This window comes from Apium graveolens, chromosome 10 (assembly GCF_009905375.1).
Source record: "Apium graveolens cultivar Ventura chromosome 10, ASM990537v1, whole genome shotgun sequence".
Lineage (NCBI taxonomy): Eukaryota > Viridiplantae > Streptophyta > Magnoliopsida > Apiales > Apiaceae > Apium > Apium graveolens.
Window position 1 is genome coordinate 118,260,373 of NC_133656.1, and position 9,983 is coordinate 118,270,355.

A 9,983-nucleotide genomic window follows, 5' to 3' on the forward strand; every position below is an offset into this window, starting at 1 on the left:
TCGCGAGTGTCTTACCAACTTCCTAACACACTTACCATAAATGTTTCATACATTAATTAACCCTTATTGGTCTTTAACCTATGTTTCAAAGTAAGGCGAGGGGAAAAGTTTCGTTCGCAAAACGCCGTTACTTGAAACGGTCGTTTCTCCTAAACCGTGCATCGGAATCGAACGAACTACATATCAAAACGAAGCTCGTAACATGAGCTATCTAAACATGGCAGTGGTCATAATGTAGCAGGGGGTTCTCGGGTCCTAATGCTATGCACAAAAACAGTTCAAAGAAAATCGGACGTTACGACGGCTATGTTTACGCGATTTCCAATATTTTAAACCATTCAAACCCATTCCAAATCAACCTCAAATCCAACATACAACCAACATCCATCCTTATCACATCATAACAACCCAAACCAATTCAATTTAATCATTCATACTTATGCCTAAGCTTAACTTTAATCATACTTAAGTCCTTTTAATCAAAACCACAACATTCACCATTCCATTTCACTACCATTTCAAATCCCAAACTCTAAATCACAACAACAAGCTACAATAGCACCCTACTAATCAAAATCATCTTATAATATATAGGAATCTAGGGTTTGGAGATGGTATACCTTCCTTTGAGTGGTGGGAGGAGCTAGGAAGCCTTAAGAAGCTTTGAGAAGTCTTAAGAATGCTTGGATCTTCAAGAAAAACAAGAAAAACTTCAAGTTAAAAACTTGAAAACACTATTCATAGTCTTCTTCTTTGATTAAATGGAGAAGATGGAGAAGGAATTGATGGCTTAAACTCATGATATAGCCCTAACTAAGCATGAAGATGATTAGGGAATTAACTCACCAATTTAGGAGGCTTGGATCTTGAGTTTTTGAATTCTTGCCCATTTGCAATAGTAAAAAGCCGAGAGCATGATGAACCATGCCTTGGTTTCTTTTTGATTTTGATGAAAATGATTTTGCTTGGCTTGGTTGGCTTGTTTTTGTGTTTGATTTAGTTAATTACCTTGTTGCCCTTGAATTTGTGTGGTTAAAAAGCCACCACACCTCCTTCCTTCCCATGTCATGCTTGTGTCACCTTGCACATGTCATAATGCTCCCACTTGTCCACACCTTGTGGTTTGATGATGTCACAATCCCTGGCTTCTTGTACAAGCTTGTCTCTTGGTCACTTATTTGTTTTACGGTTCGCTTATCTTTCGTTCTCGTTTATCGTTTGAGGGATCATACCCGGGATCTTATTACTTAGGTTCCCTTAACCTTTCTCAATATATTGTATTCCTTCTATGATCCTCTCTTATAATCCTTTAATTTAAATCCTTTTTATCCTGTTACCTTATACTCAATTCTCTCCGTATCTTGTGGATTTCCGAGAAAAATCAAAGTGTTCGGAATTGGATTCTGACGATCTTTACATACACTTATATACCACATAGAGTACTAATAATATCCCATAAGATCAATAACAGAACCCCTACATAGCGTGGCATGAAAAGTTTTCTCGTTCAGCAAAAACACTATTCATAAGGGTTTCAAAATTTCTCAAAAATTGGGGTTATTACAGTCTCCCCTCCTTAAAAGGATTCCGTCCCGGAATCAGATAGAAAACAAATGGGGATACTTTCTTAGCATTATACTTTCTAACTCTCGAGTCAATTTTCCCACATTGTGGTTCTACCACCAAACTCTGCCTAGTTTGATAATCCTTCTCCTAAGCACTTGTTCCTTTTCACTCTATAACCCTTCCTGGTTGCTCCATATAGGTTACGTCGGGTTGCATATCTATGCGCTCATATGCCTCTATTTATCTGGCATCTGAATTACACTTCCTTAACATTGATACGTGAAACACGTTACGACCTGCTACATGTTCGGGGTTAGGGCTAGCTCATATGCTAACTTCCCAAATGTCTTAATATATCCAAGGGTTCAACAAATTGTAGACTTAGCTTTCCTTTCTTTCCGAACCTCATCAATCCTTTCCAAGGGATACCTATAACATTACTAGGTCCCCTATTTCATACTCTTTATCCTTTCATGTCAAATCAACATACTTATCATGTCCATCTTGGGCTACTACCAGCCGTCCTCTGATTAGATCTATCATATCCTTGGTCCTTTGGACTACTGCGGGTCCGAGCATCTTGCGCTCTACAACTTCATCCTAACATAAGGGAGATCGACATTATCTTCCCTCAAGGATCTCATAAGGCGACATCTCGATAATGACATATGATCTATTATCGTAAGATAACTCAATCCGAATTAAGTGATCATTCCAAATTCTTTCAAGTCTATTACACAGACTCTCATCATAGCTTCCAATCATTAGAACTCTTGCTTCTCAATACCCATTCGTTTCCAGTTCATAATCGCTACTACCTTTCGTTCCTAATATTATACGGGTTATACTTTTGCTCGCTAGCGTTCTATAACCTTTTAATAACCACGTCAACCTTAGTATCACGAATGTGTTCCCATTCCGCATACTACCACCACTTTATTACTCCTTTTTCAGTTATTTCTATTTTCCAAAGTTTGATTAATCATATAGAAGTAAAGGAATTTGTTGAGAGATCACTATGATCATGAACACTTGTTATATCGCATAGTTAGTACAGAAGGTGGCCAGCCTTTAGTACTTGACAAGCAATTAAACAATAGCTGGTATCCTACTCGGCTTCTATCACACAGATAGATAGTCATTCGGCAATACCTCCCCTTCTGGAAAGGTTGTTCTTCTCAGCTTACATGAAATGAAAAGAAGAGAAAAGAACGAACTGAAGAGAATTGTATATTCATAAAAAAAAAATTATTGCCATAAAATATCTGGCTTGGAATCTACCTCTGAACTATAGAGGTTTGTCATAGAAGAACAAAACATATATGTATTTATATCAACATCAAGTATTATAGCATCGCATTTCACGTGCCTAAATATTTTCGCTATCCCGTCCATCATTCTATGGACCCATGCTCTTCCTCGAGCTTATACACAATCACCTTTGAAACTCCCTCGACATCGAAAATCGAATTTGGGATCTCATTCTATATATCACCGTTACTAGGATTCTATGCTCGCACCGCAACCTTCCTCGTATAATAATATGACTCTCTATTGATAAGAAATAATAATTATTCACTAGGTAGATACTCTACTTAATTAGTCTATCAATGATAACTTATACACTACCACGACCCGATTAGGGGTACTCAATCTCAACACCCATTCCAATACAACTCTCATGGTTGTAATCAGCTCACTACTCGCAGAATCATTGCTGCCTTACTATGGTCCACCACTGACCCACTGTAGTCATTCATTTTCCATGAAGTCTTAATAGCTAACCATACGGAGTCCATACATGTCGTATCAAATCCTTCTAAGGAGGTATCATAATCACCATTCATGATTCATGGAGTACACTCCTGATTCTGACATACATACATGACATGAAGCAGATAAAATTGCAGAAGAGTTTCAATCAAAGCAACGATAGCAGGTTAATACCATTCTTAATCATATGCCTTAAATAGAAGACTTACTCAAAGGTTCGTTTAGTCCTTTTGAAACATGGTCCAGGCTCATTCTCAAGATAGTACCTTCTAAGATAGATAGCCCGCTCATGGCGATTACACGAATTAAACCTTTACTAACTACTATTTCGGTTGGGTATTGCACAGTCATCAGAAGGAATGTCAATCTTCCAAACCATAATTCAACCTTCACATTTTTAACCATCATCACTGTATTCTTTTGGCACACGCGCCTATAATTATCCACTTACCTTTAAAGTGTCGGCCACCTCTTTGGCCTTTCCTGATAGTAAAATTTCCTTACAGTCAATGTCATTTTAACCACCTCCAAATAAATTTTCTACCTTATTTCCGACCACTGCTTGAGTGAAGATGTTTTCCTTAAAATCAGATGGGAAAAAAAATATCACCATTTTTCCATAAGTTATTGCCTCATTCTTTAGAGGCTAATCACTGTCAAGACTAACTCTCAATCATACTTAGAACATTTTTTATCTTAAGTCCTAATTGCCCTGAACAATTTCGACCTTTACTGGTTCGATCCATACTTTCTCGTGGTTTAACACGTGCCCCACTTGGCATCATTATAATTATGTCATATTTCCTTTATCAACATTTTTATTCTTGAGAATTTCGAATATTTCCTTTCTCCTTGTAAAACCTTTAAGGTTATCGTTCAATCGTTCCTCCTGTATTCCCTATATACAGGGCATATCAAAATACCATTTACTAATACTAGAACCATTGTCTATATACTTCTGAAAAATTTCTCCACTGATCCTTAAAGGTTATTATTACCTTAATCCTTTCCAATTCATACTGTCAAAACTCATACTATCCCTATTAAGGGTGAAATGCCAACCTTTATGCATTCCCCTAGGATTCGTTTTAAGTTACCGATGTTCTATCCTTAATTCCACCTTTAAAAAGGTACAAGCATCCTTCCATGGATAAATAAAGTCATATATCCCTGATAGGGGTATCTTATTCAATCATTCCCACCTCAATAGTCTATACCTAACTTCATAATAGCATCCTTATTCAAATTGAGGTCAATCCATATGGCCTCCAAAAGATAACAATGGTCATCCGCTTGTCTTGCCTAATTTGGTAACGATAACAAGGATGTTCTGGAAGATATTGGTCATGTTCAACGTGAACTTCTTCTTAATAATTCCTTATTTACTTTTGTTGTTTCTCAACAGTCACCTCAATGTTGGGATATCTCTCATACCTGGCGTCTCCCTTTCTGGGTATCAAGCCACCGGTCTTACACTTCACATTCTTGAAGGTCACTTCCTTCATCCAATTTTCCTAATTTCTTACTTCCTTGTCTCCTCAGTCTATCCGCGTCTCATATTTAACCTTCGAACTATCTCAAGTTTTCCTCAAATCCTCCCAACTTACAGGGGATAAAATATATGTATCTCTTATGCCTTCACCCAGCAATTTTAACTCATGGTGAATCACCCTCATCCTGACGATTACATACTTTTTCTATTTCTATTGCTACGAGTCTTTAGGGTTTCCTCATACCCAATTCCTTTATTATTCCTCAAACTCTATTGCCTTTATATTCCTTTCCACTTCAGTTTCTTTTTATTTTCCTTTCTCTTATCGTTATTTCATGGACCAACACAACATAAACATTGATTTCAAACATCCCGTCATTCTGGATTCGTGTCCTCAGAACGAATCTTGACAACTTTTACAACTTAGATTCATAATTTATCATACTCGTCTGCCTTTGTTCTAGCTCCAAAGCTTTTACACTATCTCCTTATCTTTGGGAATTACTTTCCCGAAAACAATTGACTGAACTTAAATCAGTTTATTCTAACCTCTGGCTCCGTGCCTTTCTTGGTCTTTCACCAGCGGGTGGTCTCTCTCTTAGGAGGGTAAGTGACAAAACAGTCCTTTTGAGATTCGTCAATCATTTAGAATCTCAAATGATTCCTATATTTCCTTTAGCCAGGCTCTTGCCTCGATTGGGCCAACTTGTTCCTTGGAACTCTGAGAGCTTAGCGACTTAGAGGTCCTGGAAGAATTTCACAACACATTGTTTCCTCAAGGTGGTGGTTGGGGATAATAGTCTAAGTTCTATCTAGACAGGTCCATGAATTGCCGTATAGGAGTACCGTCTCGGGTCTCCTTTCCTTACTCGACTTTCTGTTTCCTTAGTATGAAATGTTTCATCCTACTCCCCATAATTGGGGTCATCTTTTAATTTAAAATCCTCATTTTCCACTCCATTATGTCATGGGTTCCTTCTATCTTGATGGCGACCTCCCTGACTATCACGTTCAGGGTTTGCTCTAAATCTTATTCCTCAAACTATGGCTCTCATCTAAGTTCTCATCCTTACGCTCTTGAACTTTCGGAACCCAAATTCTATAGGAATACCTCATTATTCCCTTATCATCTTTCTCGATATTAATCTTTTATCTAATTGTTGGCTCCCTGCCTTCATTCATAACTTTTTCTGGCACAATATGATCTTTTCCAATAATTCGGGCTGTATTGCAATCTCAAACAGCTTTTCGGTACCGGCTCCGGTTACCTTCACTACTATTTCCATTTTCTCAAAATCTCTTATAAACTCTCCAAAAGACATTATCATCTTGAGTCTCTCCTTTTTACTAAGGGCATCAGCCACCATATTGGCTTTCCCCAAATGATAAAGAATCTCCCAATCATAATTCTTGATTAGCTCTAACCGCCTCCTCTGGCGTATGTTGAGCTCTTTCTACGTAAGAATTTACTAGAGCACTTATGGCTTAGGTAATTCTCGCACTTCTCTCCATACAAGTAGTGCCTCCAATCTTTAGGGTAAAACTATTGCCACGAGCCTAAGCTCATGGGCGGGGATATTGAATTTCATATTACCTTAATTGTCTTGACGCAGACGCGATTATCTTGCTGTGCTAAGAAGCACCCTAATTCCTTATGCGAAGCGTCACTTACAAATCACAAAATCTCCTTTTTCCATCCGGCAACGCCAGCATAGGGGCCATCACCAACCTCTGCTTCAGTTCTTGAAAGCTGTTCTCGCATTTCTCTGTCCATTCGAACTTCTCAGTCTTACGAGTAAGCCGCGTTAAAGGGGCTACTATCTTTACAACTTGAACGAACCTCCGGTAGTGACCGGCCAATCCTACCTCTGGTAGTCGACCAAACCATGGTCATCAATTCATCAGTGGTCCTTTATCCAATCCTGTCAGGATCCTCCATGGGATCCTCCTCAACAACTATCCCTTCTGGGACAACATCCTCAACCGCTAAATCCTCAATATCAACATCATCCGGTCCTGCATTAGGACACTCTATCGGATCCACAATCCGATCTCCAATTAGTAATAAAATATCATCACGATGTTGCTCCTCAACCTCAGGGTTCAGAGTCCCGCTACCATATACGATAACGAACTACGCTCCTATCACGATATTTATAAGGGTTCCCATAAGGGTTTTAACTGTCAGTGCTACGTTAGGTAGCCCGACTATGAACTTGGCAAGAGTTCTTATTATCTTAGTTAACTTATTATCTTAACGTCCCATCATCTCTGAGGTTTATAACGCTTGGCTCTGATACCATTTCTGTAACACCCCCAGATCCGGGGTCGGGGATCCGGGTCGTCACGGTCTTTCTTTCCATAATATCACTTCACTTAATTAATAATAAATAACCTTATGATGTGACCCCACACTAACACACACCACAACCCGTTATAGTCTCAGAGATGAAATTTAAATAAGTACAAGTCTTTGAATCCACAATTTAAAAGTTATTACAACCCAAAATGATTACTTGATAAATTTACAGTTAATTGCCATTATCTGCCACAAGTTATAATTATACATAATTGATTCTCAAAAGTAGATGGTCTGATCTACAATAGATCTACCTCTGCAGCTATAGCAGCTACAACATCAACGGGAAGACGCGGGACGCTTCCCACGCGTTTGCGTTGGGTCTGCTGGAGTCTGGCCATCTTTCCTAACTGTTGTTGTGTGATGAAAGAAGAAAGCAAGGGTGAGCAGCAAGCCCACCAAAATAATATGTATAAAGATTAACAATATATGAGCCTTCTCATAGCACTCATGAAAGTCTTGGTCAAAAGAAATGAACCAAGTTGATATCTTAATGCGATGAAGTCGCAAAATATTCAGTATATATATATATACATATATACTTTTCAAAATATGGGAAGTCCTCTTCCATGCATAATATACACAAAGTCCCAGTGTATAACTGTATAAAAATACCGTTGCAAGGTGATCTCATATATCTAACCTTGTCTCAACGTTTTTCTGAAAATCTTTGTCATGCATAAGATAATCATTTACTAGATATAAGTTTAAAAAAAAATGAAGTTACAAGATACTCCAATATACTTATATCTTTTCCAAATACTACTTGAACTACCACCGTTCAAGTTATAATTAGTTTCAAAGTTCATCACCCAGATGAGACTACAAGATAAGACTTGAATAGATTCAATCTTTGAAATATCATTATAAATAACGAAGTTACGAGATACTTCATTAAGTCCTGATATATATATCCATATATATATATATCTCATACATTTCCTGAAAACCTCTGTCATGTAAAGTATGAACAGAGTTGCAATATCCAATGAATTTGGAAGGAAAAGAATTTTGGCATAAACCAGATATCTTGCTGATCAGGCAAAAATACCAATAAGTAACCTTTTCTACTAGTAGATGGATGAATCCCCCACCGGTCATCACCCTGGTCACATAAGGACCTTGTGCTGGACCGCCACCCGGCCTCTTACGCGTTGATGGACTGCCACCCAGCCACTTACACTTTGATAGACCGTACCCCGGCCTGTCGCTTATGCCGACTCAATTAGATGGGCTTACTTCCCGAACATTGGGCAAGTAATCAATTCATTTACCAAAACTGCAACCTCGTTGCGAATATAAAATACACCACAGAGCCGGATTCCCCAGGTTTTGAGCGAGTATTTAAATCCCCTTAAAAAGGAAGATCTTAAATATAAAAATGAGTTTTGGGATCCGCTCTGACTTTAAAAATCATTTTGAAGACTCGAAAACACTTTATAGAGTGTTTGGAGTAAAGCTGATTTAATGAAGTAAATCAGTCCCCAGAATATTTAGAAAATGACTGAATATTATTATTTAAATAATATTCCCATAAAGAATAATCTTTATAAAAATAATTGAAGTAGAAGTATTAAAACTTATACTTGAAACGAGTATTAAATAATCAAAGATATACTTATATGAAAGTATTATCTTTATTTGAATAATCGAAAATAAGTTTGATTATTGACAACTTATTCTTTAATAAAATAAAGAATATACCTCAGCAAATAATCGGAGTCATAGATCCTCAAATGAATATTCAAATAATATTCATTAAATAATATAAACTGAGTCATAAGCCTTCGAATGAATATTCAAATAATATTCAATAAATAATATAAAAGAGTCATAAGCCTTCGAATGAATATTCAAATAATATTCAATAAATAATATAAAAGAGTCATAAGCCCTCGAATGAATATTCAAATAATATTCAGATAAATAAATAAAAGGAGTCATACGCCTTCGAATAATATTCGAAATAATATTCAATAATAAAATAAAGTTAAAGTTATCGAATAAACCTTATTCGATTAATAGTTTGGAAAACTATAACCATATATATATATATATATAAATATATATATATATCCATATATACAAAATCTACTCGGGATCCTCGACTCCCGGTTTTAGAAAATATTTTCACCTTTGGGTCCCTATACTAAGGGTATATGCAAGTTACCGCTATCCCCTAGCATAGGTATTATCAACTGAACCAACAGATATATATATGGAAAGAATGCGAAACAGGCATGCATATATATATACCATAGCAGCATGCTTCAATATATTGCATCATTTGCTAATTAACCAACATGCATCTATCGCAAGATAATACAAATACATATATTCATCACAACAACAGTTATAACGGGTAGAAAACTTGCCTGAGCGACTGGGGTTACGAATGGCTCGGGACGAGTCTGGTAACCTATAAACAACAAGTAAGTTGGAATTAAACCAAAGTCACTTGTAAATCTATACTTTAACTAACTTAGACTCTAACGCTTGTTTTGCGCCCACTGATTCGCTTAAGTCACTCGGGTACCCTCGGCTCCACCATTTTTAATAATTTAACCTTTACGAGTTTTAAAGCGATTCCTTCGCGAGTGTCTTACCAACTTCCTAACACACTTACCATAAATCTTTCATACATTAATTAACCCTTATTGGTCTTTAACCTATATTTCAAAGTAAGGCGAGGGGAAAAGTTTCGTTCGCGAAACGCCGTTACTTGAAACGGTCGTTTCTCCTAAACCGTGCATCGGAATCGAACGAACTACATATCAAAACGAAGCTCGTAAC